Here is a 14,367-nt window from a genome sequence, read left to right as displayed (position 1 = left end):
ACAGATACAGTCAGTTTTTTACAAATAGCAGTCAAAATAGCAGCAGTGGAGGAAGTACTCAGATCAGAGTAAGATAAGAGTACAAAGATACCATGGCCTACAAAAGTCCTGAATTGTATTGTCACACTGTATTTAAAGTATGCAGAATGGCTCCATTCACAGTGTCATATTATTTTAGAATATTATATTCTGTTTTTATCACTAACAAAAATACCTATAATTGCATTGTAATGGTGTGGAGCCAATTTGAGGAACTTTGTATACTACTGGGTAGATTAGTAAAATATTTCCGCATCATGGGGCTGTGGCTCAGGAGGCTCAGGCTTCCTTCAGCCTGCATGTCGAAGTGTCCTTGAGCAAGATACTGAACCCCAAAGTGCTCACTATGAATGTGAATGCGGGTGAATGTGATGTAGACTAGTACACCAGAAGGACCAGTGTCAGTATAAATGTCAAAACCATCCAATACTTGCAAATACGACTAAAACCTGGTGGATAATAATCAGCACTCGACTGGAATTAAAAAGATGGAGACAATTAAATTGGAGCACAACATCAATGTAAAGGAATTATAATTTCACATGCCCTGGCTTTTACGCATATTTCTTAATAAATACCAGAAGTTCACAAAACCCAGGTAGCCACAGGTGTGTGTGTGTGTGTCCTGCAGCTGTTGCTCAGTAGATTATATTTCTCCAGCTTCAGGATTCTGTGCTACTCCGTTCCGTTTAAGCAATTTCACGCATCTGCAAAGGTTATTTTTCTCAACTCCCCTAAAATTACCAGCAGTCATGGTCAATATATTGATGACACCAGACCTCAAATCTGTGACACAGCTTTTAAATCACCACAGCTGTATTTTCGGGACTGTTAAAATAGCTTTTCTAAGAGAACTCGCTATATGAACTTCACATATGATGCTTAAAGGTTGCAGAATTTCCCTTACTTTGTCGGTATGTGCCTCATATAAGAGGTGCATGATAAACAGACCTGCTGCACCTCAAACACACCTCAAAAACGAATGCACAGACAAAAAAGACACATAAGCAAACAAACTCCTGCAGGGAGCATGACTGACTATTGTAAAACATTTGTTTGTGTGTGTGTGTGTGTGTGTGTGTGTGTGTGTGTGTGTGTGTGTGTGTGTAATGAGAAGGTGGCTGCAGATCTTTTTGTTTTCTCCTCTGATGAAAATAAATAAAAGTTTCCGATGCCTTGTTATGTTGCTAAAAGGACAACCATGAGGGGAATGAAAACCGAAAATTGCATATTTAAACAAGGCTGCATTCAAAAGAAAAAAAAAGATTTGGCAAACTTTCACAATGCTAAAATTGCTTTGTCTCACTCTGCATAAGTACATGCAACGCTAGCATACTTTATATGTAGATTAAGAACATCAGAATCACCTACAAGAATGTGTTTCCCTGCTTTTGAAGTGCCTTTATCGCAAAGAAGCTGAAGAGGAACAAAGGTAAACAATTACTTCTGAAATATATCTCTTCCTGCGTGCCGTATGATTCCACAGTGACACTGGTGAGTCATAGAATAAAGTGGATGAAAAAGGAACAAAGACAGAATCAATAAGAACACGTTGAAAGGAGAGAGAAACGTTGGCGCCACTGTCCTTGACATATACGTAAAGCGCATTGAATGGAAGTGAAGAGATTTCAGAGATGAAGTGAAAGAGGAGAGAGAGGCAGATGGAGAGAAAAAAGGGAAACAGAACGAATGAGAGTCACAGTTGGTATGTTCTCACAGAGAGACCGCCAGGTTTGCAGCCAAAACCAACTACACTGAAAATAGATGGTTTCTGATGGCTAGGATCATCTGCTGAAACACAGAAGAACAATGTTCACTTGATGTCATTTTGGGTTAATGTGCTAGTCGTGTGGTTTTAGTGACTTATAAATATCCAGAGTGAAACATCTTAACTAATACTGGATGGATTTCCACTTGTCCAGGCAAAGATGTCTGTACTACAAAACTAAAGACTGAATTCCTTCCAGCCTCAGCTGAACCTTGAGATTAACGTACATATGGCAACATAGCATGCTCAAAGCACAGCTGAGGCTACACAATGTCTACACTTCATGTAGCAGAGCAGCAGAGCCTTCAGCCCTCTGTCACGATGCGTACAGGAACAGTATTAGAAGAAGATATACTTTATTGAGTGTAAGTCACCTGAATTTGGGGAGCACTCAGAACACAAACCACAATCACTGTTGTTACACAGAAAATATACTTACAGCATAAATTCTAAACTTCCTTAAGTAAAGCCCGAGCCTGTGTAGATACGTGGACTGGTTAAAATAGAAGTGTATCTGTTCTCTCAGACAGACGACTGAAAAACGCAGCTGAAAGGCAGCCTGTGTAGACAGGCTGTAAGTGCAGCTGCTCCAAAACCACTTCAAAACAGACTCATGGAAATTCAATTCAGTTCAATTCAATTTTATTTATATAGTGCCAAATCACAACAACAGTTATCTCACAGCGCTTTTCATAAAAGAGCAGGTCTAGACCGTACTCTATGATGTTATTTACAGAAGCCCAACAGTTCCCACCAAGAGCAGCACTAGGCGACAGAGGCAAGGAAAAACTTCCTTTTAAGAGGCAGAAACCTCGAGCAGAACCATGGCTCAGGGTGGGCGGCCGTCTGCCTCCACTGGTTGGGGTGAAGGAGAGAGAGAGAGAGAGCGAGGGATGGAAGGAGAGAGAGAGAGGGGAGGGAGGCAGCCTACATAATATACACACAGAGGTACAGACAGTAAAGGTGATGCTGCTATAGACTAAATGAAAAATGGTACAGATATTTATAGTAGTGTTAATGATAACAGTCGTAATGTTAATGATTATAATAACAATAATAACAATAGGACTAGTAACAATAGTCGTAGCAGCAGAGGGTGTCGAGCAGGAACACGGGGGCAGCAGGTGACCCGCAACCACAGATCCAGACTCCACAGCTCCAGAGCCAGAAAACCTGCAGGAAGTGATAGGAGAAGAGAGGAGAGGGACGAGAAAGCACAAGACTACCGGAAAGGGGAGAAGTTGTGTTAGTAACATGCAATAATGGGATGAGGTTGCATACAGAGGGAGAGAAATTAGAGGAGAGAGGAACTCAGTGCATCATGGGAAATCCCCCGGCAGTCTAGTGACCAGACCTGATAGAGAGTGTATGGAGGACTGTTCCTGACAGATTAAGAAATAAATACAGAAATAAATAAATGTTCAATAAATAGATAAGCATCTGATTAAATGCAGAAAAAATAAAGCAAATAAATAAATGTAGGCAGTAATTAAATTATACATACATACATACAAACAAATGTACAAGATCAACAGGACACTAATAGCTTTCATCAAGAACTCAATGGGGCTGTGGAGGTCTGGAAGCCAACGGAAACCATGAGGAGGCAGCAAGGAAGTCCGCCACAGCCAAATACCTACAGAGATGAGGCTTAAGGCAGGTCCTGAAAAGTCACCTGAATGGGAAAAACAAGATCCGAGCCATAAACACATACAGTCGCCAGTAATCAGATACCCCGCTGGTATAATAAACTGGCCAAAGGAGGAGATAGAGGCTACTGACATCAAGACAAGAAAGCTCCTCACAATGCATGTTTCACCCCAAATCCAGCACCCTGAGACTGGACACCAAGCGTAGCGAGGGAGGACGAGGGCTAGTGAGTGTCAAGACCACTGTCTAGGATGAAACGACAAAGATCCAGGAGTACATCAGGAAGATGGCCCCTAAAGATGGAGGGCTTAGTGAATACCTCAGGCAGCAGAAACCCGAGGGTGAGGACAAGGAAGATGAAGAACCTTCATGGAGGGACTGCACGGCATGTACCACAGACAAATAGAAGAAGTGGCTGATATCAAGAAATCCTAGCAGTGGCTGGAAAAGGCTGGACTGAAGGACAGCACAGAAGCAATAATCATGGCAGCACAAGAAGAAGCACTCAGTACAGGATCAACAGAGGAGCTTCCATGTTGAGCAGAGGCAGATTATTGGCCGGTAGTTGGATGGGATTGTTCCCTTCTGGGGATCCTTCATGATCAGGACTGTTCGTCCTTGGGTTAACCATTCTGGGTGGGTCCCATCCATCAGCAGTTGGTTCATTTGTGCTGCCAGGCGTTCATGGAGTGCAGTTAGTTTCTTCAGCCAGTAGGTGTGGATCATGTCAGGGCCTGGTGCTGTCCAGCTCTTCATACCTGCCACTCTTTCTTGGATGTCTGCAATCTTCCATCACTCTAGGACCTGCACGCCGGCGAGCAGGAAAGATTGCAGCTGACCCCTCCCACCCTGGACACAAACTGTTTCAGACTCTCCCCTCTGGCAGGAGGCTGCAGTCCATCAGTACCAAAACCTCTCGCCACAAAAACAGCTTCTTCCCATCTGCAGCTAAACACTCCCTCCTTTCAAATAATCCAATATCTCTGCACGTGGAAATATTATTTCATTTAATTTCATATCATGCACAAACCTGGCTCATTGCACATATTTGTTGTTGTATATTTTTATATTGTCAATTTACATATTTATGTACCCAATATTCTTTACCGTTGCAACATGTCTGCACAACACAAACCAAAGTAATTCACATGTAAATATCTGCAACGTTGTTCTTTCTCTGCAAATAGTTATTATTTTTCTCTGTTCTTTTATTATTCTTATATAACTTGCATTTGTTTATTCCATATTTTTATATTTCTACATTTATTTATCTCAACTGTATGTTTGTCTGCACTACTTGGCAATAAAGCTCCTTCTGACTCTGATTCTGATTCTGTTTTATCCCTCCACTTCACTTCATCCACCTGCAGGCTTGAGTCTTTTAACCCTGCAGGGGGGGTGATCAGTCGCTGTGCTCTCACATAATTCACAGGTAAGTATCTGACACAGAACCTCGAAATCAAGAAATATAAAGGTCACAGCAGCAGCTTCTTTGTCCTCTTCTTAATATTCTGCTTTGAAGTCATCTTTCTTCTGTCTGCCCTCAAACACCTGATCGGCATCACAAGTCCACTTTTGGGTACCTGATCTTTGGTCCAGTCAAACATCTAAAATACAGCCAGACACTCTCCAAACATATACAAAGCCATCAATGAGATAAGAGTACAAACATTTATCAGTGGTGGAAAGTAACTAAGTACATTTACTTATTGTACTGTTTTTTATATTTTCCTACTTTAGACCTCTACTCCACTACATTTCAGAGGGAAGTATTGTACTTTTAACTTCCCTGCATTCATCTGACAGCTGGAGTTACTAGTTGCTTTACAGATTATGATTTTTGACAAACCGTGCTACACATTAAACTATTTACCAGTATAAAGTAAAATGTGTTCCACCACCACCAGCTATAACATTAAAATGCTGCTTATAAGTTAAAGCATCACAAATAATATTCCAGTTATTTGATAATATAACTGAAAGGGACCATTCTGGCAAATAAGCGTTTCACTTTAATACTTTAAGTACATATTGCTGTTAATACACAATAATTTTACAGATCATTAATGCTACCTTTACTTAAGTAAAAGATAGGAGTACTTCTTCCACCACTGAAATTGATGTTGCATCGTTTCCTGTCAATCCCTTGTACATCTGAAGGCAATTTGAATCCAACGCAGGAATGTCAGACTCCAATACTTACAATGAAAACTATTAATTTGAGGTAAAAACAGATGACATTTGCGTAATACGACAGTATTGGAAAGTGCAACCAATAAGAAGGTAGTACAAAGCCAAGACAAGACTAAAAGAGTACAATTACTATAGGCCAATTTTTAATATTTTTTTTTTAATCAAAACAAAGACTAAGAACATAGTGAAAATAAAATAAATAATTTTTTTTTAAAATGAGACCAAGACTGAGACCAAGGACGTAAGTTAGAATAGTAATATACATGAACAAATAATAATAACTAAACAATGTGCAAACAGCCAATGATGGCGCAAGACACTTGTGACGTCTGATATAGCAATTGTAAGTCGCTTTGGATAAAAGCAGCTAAATGAATAAATGTAATAAAATAAATAAATAAAGGTTGTGTTGGTCAGTCAGCTTCCTGTCATTTCAGTCCAGTATTACTAGAGCACTTGGTCCATCAGTCAGGTATATCTGGTAGGTCCAGCACACGGACATGCTCAAAGAAGGGGGCCTCAGGGAACCTTTTACAATGCAGCTAATTCTTTCTGGTTTCACAAAATCTGTTTGCGCGTTCATGTGGAGGGTCCGCCACATTGACTGCCAACCGAAACCAACAAGGGCGGAGTGGTAGTAGGTTATTAAACCCTCCAATGACGAGGGAGCACTGATGCTGGCTTGTCGAAGGTGTGTAACACCCTTTGCTCCACGATGGGGAACCTTTCTTTCAAATGTGAGTTCTGTGGGACTTTGCTGGTTAACATGTAGGATTTTTTTAATCCAGAACTACACTAACATTTCATATCATCATTCACAGGTTAACAACGCAACCCAAAGGTTATATTGTGTTTAATAAAAAAATGCTCCGCGATGGACAATACAACTGTTGTTTTTATTGAATCGTATTAATACGAAAATCTTCATCCAAAACTAAATAGCCTACATTAAACGACAAAATAATAGAATGTGCACAACTAGATACAAAGGGGGATCAAGTAACAAGAAACAAAGAAAAATAGTTAAGTCTTTATACATTTTAACTGTCTTAAATGCTTCACACCATATAATGCTTCACTATAATGTTCCATTTCTTTTGAAATGTTGTATTTGTGAATGTAGGCCTAATGTTTTTTAAATAACATAAAGAGGTTCAAATAGGCTTTTCTTTTACAATGAATATCAATCTTTTCATAAAAGAATATAATATTTACTTTTCGTAAATATAGTATAATATTTCAAAATATAACCAAAATAATTTGGTTCATGAACAAACACAGAATAAGTGACAAATGCTTTCAGTTTCGTTATTGTAAAAAACACTTTTCCTCAAAATCAATCCTGAATCTTAATAAAACTGTTGTTTATTTGATACACATATTATAGTAGTGAGTGCAGCGGTAACATCAGATCCTATTTACTCTGGGGAGAGGGTAGTTCGTCCAAAAGTTGGCTGCTGTATTTATACCCTACACGGACTCCGACCAGAGTTCACTCAGTGTCAGAGTGGAAGTGGTGAGGGTCTAGTTTCAGAAAGGCCCTCAGTTTCCTGGCAAGTAATGTAACAAAAGCTGTAAAGGTTTCCTCAAGGGAAGAGAGTGGAATTGTGGCTGGAGGTACGCCGAATAATGCGACCATCGCATTAGGTTCAATTAATTTACCAGTAACTTTGATACTGTACTAAATATTCCCACCCAGTAGGACTGTAAGGCAGGACAGGGACAGAACATATGTGAAGCTAAGTGACTTTAACCAAATAGATGTCAAGGTAACTTTAGAGCTATTTGAAAAATAGAAAAAGCTGTATTTTAGATGCTCAGCATTTTCTGTTTACACCATGTGGGGTGAGCCAAATGTTTGACCTGACACTGAAACAAGAAAGTAACTGCTATCATTGACACCAGAGGACACAGCTTACTCAAGAGGGAAAAGGGGAGTTTAGACAACTTGCTAAATAAAAAACGCCTTTATCATAACACTGGACTAGAGATAGGGTAGACAAAAGCAGACTTGTGAAGTCGAACAGGCGTTTAAGGGCAGACAGAGAAGACAGATGAATTCAAAGCAAAGTATGAAGAAGAGGACAAAGAAGCTGCTGCTGTGACATTTAGATTTTTTGATGTTGAGGTTCTTGTGTCAGATATTTCCCCGTGAATCATGCTGAGCAGCAGATGAGAGCACAAATCAGCGCTATCATCACTAATCACTGCAGAGCCCCACTGGAAGTTCGAAAGACTACAGGTGGATGATGTGAAGTGGAGGGATAAATGCTGCAGACAGATGGATCAGCAGACAGAGAAGGGTAAACTCAGGAGTAAATATGAGCCAAAAGTCTCAAAAGGAACTTCTTTGACAAGTAAAGAATCCAAGAATGGTGATTGGGTGCTGCACGCTGCAGCCGTCTGGGCAAACTTTGTAACAAGCTTTGCTTTATTTATACTGAAACAGTCCTTCTAGTGACATTTTGAGGCAGTAATGTCCATTACACATCAGAAAATTTTTTCTGATACTGTCTTGGCATCATTTCATATCATTGCACAAACCTATTGCACATATTTGTTCATCATTGAACTCTTCTATATTTTTATATTTCGTCAATTTATATATTTATACAATATCCTCTCCCGCTGTAATACATCTGCACAACACAAACCCAGCTTAAAGCACATGTTAATACCTGCCACGTTGTTCTTTCTCTGCATGCAGTTGTATTATTCTTTTTAGAAGAAGAAACTTTATTGTCATATACATGTTGCGAAATTCATTCTCTGCATTTAACCCATCCCTCAAGGGAGCAGTGGGCAGCTGCTGTGCAGCGCCCAACTCCAGATCTTAATCTGTGTCTGGTCAATTGCACTGACTGGAGAACCTAACATGTTTTTGGTGGTGGGGGAAACCGGAGCACCCGGAGGAAACCCACTCAGACACAGGTAGAACATGCAAACTCCAGAAAGGCCGGGGCAACCGGGGTTTGAACCTGTGACCTTCTTGCTGTGAGGCCACAGTGCTATACTGGACCACCGTCCGTCTATTATTCTTTTTAACTTGCATCTGTTTATTCCATATGTGTACATTTATTTAGGTCAACTGTGTGTTTGTCTACGTGTAGCATCTCATCACCAAACCAAACTCCTCGTATGCGTAAAATACTAATTGGTAATAAAGCTCTTTCTGATTCTGAAAATAATATTTAAAAGACAATAAACTGCTTTTTTAGCACTAGTGTGGCAAAAAAAAAAAGAAGTAAAGTTTGTCCTGAGCACACCGCCAGATGAGAAGTAGGGTCGCCATTTTAGGAAATCTCAGCTTGTCAGGCTCAGCTCTACGCTGTCAACCTTTAGTCTACGTAGGACTTTAACACAGATTTCTTCTTCAGTCAACAGATCCAAATTATGGTTTTAGTTTCCTGTTGTATCGCCGCAGGTCTCAGGTCTGTGTCAATATATATTAATTAAAGAAACATCTTAACCTTTTTAATCTTGCTTTTAAATGGTCTGAATCCTGGCTTTTATTGAATCTTGCTGCAAGGTCTGGTCATGTGGTTTGTCCTATGTGCAGCTGCATCATTATAAAGCTTTCAAGAGGGTGTCAAAATATGATGAGCAAAGAAACATATTCTAAACACTGTGTACCATGAAAAATCAAGCTGTAATGCTGAACGTGGGAGAACCATTCACAGACGGAGAATACATGAAGAAGGCTTTCCTCAACAGTGCACAGGTTTTGATTGATGGACTGCCAAATAAAGACACCATCATATCCAGGATTTAAGACCAGTGTTCACTGTGGGCCTTGGATGAAAGTGATCAATAACATCCCACGTCTCGCAGTTGGCTGTTAACAGACCATCAAGAGGCCTGTGTGAAGCTGAAAGTGGCAACGTACAGACCAGACTGAGCAGAAGGCAGAGATTGCAATACTGGTAATCCCAGTTCACAGTAGCCTTCAACAATGTGGTTTTGTATATGTGAACGAGAAACAGAGAGAGAGGCTCCCACACAAATAGTAAGAAAGAAGAAGAAGAAACACAAAAGGTACTTACAGTGTGGTGGCAGGCTCTGTCCAAACAATCCAAGAAAGTAGTCCACAACAAACAGAAAAACTACCAATAGAGCACTAACTCCAGGCAGGGAAGTCAGGCGAGAAACAGAAAACCCAAAACTAGCAGACTGACATACAGGCGAGGGTACAGTCAGAAACACAAGGTACTAAAGAGCAATGGACTGACAAGGACCAAGAAAGAAGACTATGGGCCTTTCTCATTTCCCAAGTTTCTGTCTCCTTGACTCCTTGATCCTCGATCCTCGAGTGTGTGACCCGGAAATCGATCTCAGCACGCCATCTTGATGGACATCTCAATTCTTAAAATGCACATTGAGGAGCGAGGGTCAAGGAGGCTTGCTGGAGGAGCTATAAGCGAGGATACATCGGTGTATCCTTTGCGGAAGTATTTTCAGCCACTGTGCTGTTGTGGTATCCAATATTTGTGCATTTGACTCATAACAGTTCAAAATAGCACTGTAGCAGCAGGACAGAGGGTCAGTGACCTTCTACGGGGAGAGCAGTAATTGGTGGTTATGTAGGGACTGAACCCTTCTATAGAATTTGACCTCTGACCCCTTGTTTTGTTACCTCAGAATAGTACTGTACCCTTCTATGGGTTTGACCTTTTATGTTGCCATCAGAGGGTCACTCTCCAAGCTGCTGCAGAGCTTGTAATTGATGCTGAACTCCTTGATTTAATAAACTTTATGATCAAGAACAGTGTCAAGTGGATTTCTTCTCAACACATCATCGCAGCATTATTGTTTGGACACCACAATGTTTTCCAGATGCGTGACAAGCAGCTGGACCAATGGTGTGTTCCATTTGAAATGGGAAGTCAGAATTTGCGAGTTCAAAGGTCAAAATTTCAAAGGGAACGCCCCCTTAAGTCGGAATCCCGACTTCGGAAGTCGGGAGTGTCGCCCTACCCCGACTTCGTGATCCAAGATGACTGTCAGGGTATCAACAGTTAGTGAAAGCTGAAGTTTATACTGTTTACTAGCACTTCTGTTTACTTGTGTCTCATAGAATTTTTTGTACACAAAGTGCTGTCCAACAGCTGTATGTGGTCGTGTTGCTACAGTGTTTAGTGTGAGTAAATAGCGCACAACCGGCGTATCAATAGCTAACCTGGCTAGTTGTAAACAACGGCTGGCCGAGCGAGGTTTTCCGACTTGTAACTGGAACGCCGACAACTCGGGTATGACGTCATTCCCAGCTCCGACCTCCGAGGTAAATGGAACGCACCACAACCCGTAGCCGGAGCAGGACGCTGCAGTGTTCCTGTTGTATCAGAAGTTGTATCAGTTAAGCCTATTAAAAATAATCAAATGCGCCATCGAACTTTCTGCCCTTTACCATTTGTGTAGCACCTCACATCGGTCAGGATCTGGTGTTAATTCATGTTCTGTGTTCTTCTTCACATCCAAACGGTCCAGTTTCATACAGTAAAAGTGTTTGGAGTAAAGCAGCCGTCCTCCTGATCAACCCTGAGCTCCATCAGAGTCTAAACGTGGATTATAGATTCTGAAAGTTTAATTCTGTTTCCTCTGTTTCCTCTCTCTGTGCTATCAAGTTTATCACTGCAGGTTTTTTCTGTTTTGTCTCATGATATTTGCTGTGACATTACTGCATGGATGGAAACGTTTAAATGACTGACAGCAGCCTCTCTAATCAGCAAAGTAAATCCTTAAAGATAACACTCATAGTAGCTACAACACACAAAGAAATAAATCACCTGGAAAGCTACAGGGACTGGTGGAGGTGGGGATAAAACGTCCATGCAGAGGTCTCTAAATCTGATAAAATAATTAGTTGGTGGGGGGCAGGTGGATGATTTATGCATGTAGGCCTATATGAGTTCCGTTATTGTACAAGCCGATCCGCACATCAATTCAGCTGCTATAATTGTGACAGAACAGTGAAAAGAGCTGCTAAAGTCAAATTATTAGACTGTAATATGAACCAGAGCATTGAGCACTGATCTGTTTCATGTTTTATTAATAGTGCCCATGTAGTGAGTCCTGTGGTGACAGTTTTAATTGGGGCTATATGAGATGAATGTTACTTTGTCATTTTGTAAAGGGACTGATGATGAAACGCTCACCTCATCAGGCTGAGGGCTGAAATGATCTCCTGTTTACAGACAAAAGGCGCATCGCAAACAAAGTAGTAGTCTACTGTGTAGCCTAGTGAATGATCAGGCTGCTGTAATCTTCTCAACAGATGCTTTAATGTTTATTGGAACCTCCAGATGTTTCTACATGTTATAATGTTGACAGACATGTTTCTGGATTGTGAAGATCTGATCTGTAGCCTTTAGTGCCAAAAGCTGCTCTGCTGCTCTGACAGAGATCACAGCTCTAACAGTGGACAGATGATGCAGCTGTGCAACAGGTCATATTTAATGGACGTCGTTTAAAATGACAGCTCCGAAGAAAGGACATCTCATTTCGTTAAATGCCCATTTCCTCGACTCCGTGAGCTTGCATCTCGGGTGGGAGAGACTAAGATGCGCCTCGAGGATCGAGGAGGTGGAAATTTGGGAAATGAGAAAGGCCCATATACAAGCTGGCAGCGTGATTAACACAGGTGAGACAATTAGGGAATCAACAGGGAGGACACCGACAGGAAATAAAGCAGAACAAAACACAAGGGGCAGACACTTTCACATTAAAACAGGAAACAAACAAAAATTCAAACTTATGACAGTAGTTAAAATTACATAAATTGAAAATGAATTTCTCCAACGGCACACTGGTCGTCCTTCAAAGTTTGAACCCAATATAAATGATGCACAGCTTTACAATATAAAAACATAAAGAACCCATTGTTAGGTTTAACAAATGCACAGTCACGGGAAACAGGTTTTGGTCCCACACTCAAGCGGAGCAGGTAAGTTGATGGTGTTTATTTAAATGAACGGTGAAAAAACTGAAGCACTCCAGAAACAAAGCACGGTGAATCCAGAGACGGACAATATTTATCCATAAATCCAAAATGAGAACAAAAGTCCAAAACACAGACAATCACAGACACGCAGACAATCACTTATATGCACAGGTGGGATAAAGACAAGGAGGCACTGGTGATAAACATCAGATGTAAGACGGTACAACAACACTTCCTGTACAAAACAGGAAACATGAACCACAAACACCAACCCCCCCAGAACCATGAAACCCATTTCATTACTACTAAATATGACAACATTTTGATTGCTGATAGCACTGATTTTAATTACTTTGTAGTGTAAAGAACAACAGCAGTGGTGGTGCATGCACATAATTTCTTTTATGTTAGTTCTTGTGTTTGACGTTTGTCTTTGTACCATGTGGTTCATTGCCTCTGCTCAGTATATAGACTGAATATCCGGATGAGATCATGCACATAAAAACAGGTTTTTGTGCTCTGGGAAAGTTTTACAGACATAAAGTTAAAAATTTGCCATGTTTGCAGTTTGAGGTCAACAGTTTCACAGGCATCCATGTTAAAGTGATGGTCGGCGAGAAAAATGCACATTGGGCCACAGAGCATTTGTTTGTTGCAGTAATGCGAGTGGCCACAGGGATAAAATAGCTGCAAGACTGACTGGTGTTCCCACGAACCATCTAGCCTTACGGTGACATTTTCACAGCAGGCTTCACAAAAATGTCTCATCACTGCCACCTGCAATTTATTTGATGGTTAATTGGTTGGAATTAGCTTGCCTCGTTCTCTTTGTGTTCCTTAGGAAAGTGTGACTCAGGCTTTAATTGACTTCAATTATAGTTACTCTCACACAGACCTCCCCGCTTAGCTTAAAACTGATTGATTAAGACGTCTCATGTGAAATAGTTTTTTTTTACTCCCCTCAGAGGCGGGCGAGGTGACAGGTGTGTCACGTTTCTGCACTCATGAGTTTTATCCCAAAGCAGCATGAGGAGGGAAAGAGCCTGTTTTCCTGCAACCAAGACATGTTGTCAGCACCTTAACCCTGAAAAGCCTGAACCATCAAACAATTGACCCACACGCAGCTGGCCAATCACAGTGCAGTATAGGACTTGCTCAGACTGAGGTCCAACACTTTCATGGCTGTGCTCCGTTGACTCTATGCAAAAGGAGTCGTTTTCTAGTTTTTCTTTGCTGTATTTTTCCAAGATATGGCCAGACACTGTTCCTGGGGCACTTGTAATAGATCTCACACAGGCTCCGCCCCCTACTGGACTCTATGGGTACTACCTCCTCCAATCACACGCACGCACTTGCCCACTGAAATTTTATCGTGCACGTAGTCGACCAATAGGATGTCACTACCGATACATGCGTGACGTATAAATAGCAGTGTCCCTACTGCCTCAGCATCCTTTTTTCTTCAACAAACGGCGAACTGCTCACTGAATTCACCACCTCCACGGATGGAATCGCCACTACTAGAAAATTATCTTTGCACCTGGGCGAGGTGACCCATGTCCTGCCCGGACGAGTCCGACCTGCGACTGGGGAAGGGAGCGACTGGCCAAGTCACCGTTATGGAGGGAGAGAGGCCTGCTGACGCTGCCACAATCCCCCGTCTGGTGTTTAAGATGCCATTGTTTTACATGTGCTGCTAGTGTAAAACTATGGTAAGGCTTTTGAGAATGTGGAAAACATTTTTTGAGTAAAACATGTATATTATTCCTCAAAGACCTAA

Source organism: Micropterus dolomieu, linkage group LG03 (genome assembly GCF_021292245.1).
Source record: "Micropterus dolomieu isolate WLL.071019.BEF.003 ecotype Adirondacks linkage group LG03, ASM2129224v1, whole genome shotgun sequence".
NCBI lineage: Eukaryota > Metazoa > Chordata > Actinopteri > Centrarchiformes > Centrarchidae > Micropterus > Micropterus dolomieu.
The sequence above is the reverse complement of the archived record's forward strand: the minus strand, read 5'-3'. Positions refer to the sequence as shown.